Source organism: Gracilinanus agilis, unplaced genomic scaffold (assembly GCF_016433145.1).
Source record: "Gracilinanus agilis isolate LMUSP501 unplaced genomic scaffold, AgileGrace unplaced_scaffold58504, whole genome shotgun sequence".
Classification (NCBI taxonomy): domain Eukaryota; kingdom Metazoa; phylum Chordata; class Mammalia; order Didelphimorphia; family Didelphidae; genus Gracilinanus; species Gracilinanus agilis.
In genome coordinates this window covers 277-1043 of record NW_025394071.1, presented here as the reverse complement: position 1 = coordinate 1043, position 767 = coordinate 277, and the positions used below count along the sequence as shown (strand labels likewise).

At 55.1% G+C, this 767-nt stretch overlaps 1 non-coding gene across 1 annotated transcript; it reads left to right on the top strand.

The window, feature by feature from the left end:
* The first annotated feature begins 272 nt into the window (after positions 1-272).
* Positions 273-343, top strand: TRNAG-CCC. Its single transcript has one exon. It is a non-coding gene; the product is annotated as a tRNA-Gly (tRNA).
* The last annotated feature ends 424 nt before the right edge of the window (positions 344-767 follow it).

Below are 767 nucleotides of genomic sequence, written 5' to 3'. Positions count from 1 at the left end.
AGTCGAGCCTTGCAGTGGGTTGAGCTGTGTGGCCAAGTGCGGAGAAGGGCCGGGGTGGACGTGGAGAAGGAGAGGATCTTAGGTTTGGAACCGGGTGCCAGCGAGCTCAGGGACGTGGGGGCTATTTGGTTCAAGTCCGTGAATTTGCAAATCCGAAAGGGGAGGCCTTCCTCGAGAGATGAACTGGTTTTAGAAAGAGCCGCAAGTTTGCTTCCAAGAAGGATCCACCTGGAGTAGCACAAAGGAAAGCAGTGCAGAGGAGAGGCGCGTACGCATTGGTGGTTCAGTGGTAGAATTCTCGCCTCCCACGCGGGAGACCCGGGTTCGATTCCCGGCCAATGCAAGAATGTTTTAGGCCTCTGCTTCTTCCTCCCACCTCAGACGCTCCATCGCAGTCCACCGAGAAGGAAATTCTCACCCGCTGAGGGTGGGGTTGGGGGTGGGGAGGGAAGGTGAGGACCACTTCCGACCCCAAACCCTTAAACCTTCTGGCTTTTCGGGAGCACCCCTCTCTGAACTCTTCCCTTCTTTCTCACACTATCCTTTTTCTTTGGATACTGGAACTGGAATCTCTTCTGGGACATTGGCGGGCACTTCGGGCCCTTCGTTCCTCTCAAAAGACATTTCCCGAGTTTGCTCCGTCTGCCCGTCTTCCCATCCCCAACGCCTACTACGGGCCTGGCACATACTTGGCGCTTAATCAGTGACAAATTAATTGACAGGCTTACACCGACCCATTACTTGAGCGTTTGTGGCGCGCCAGAAGA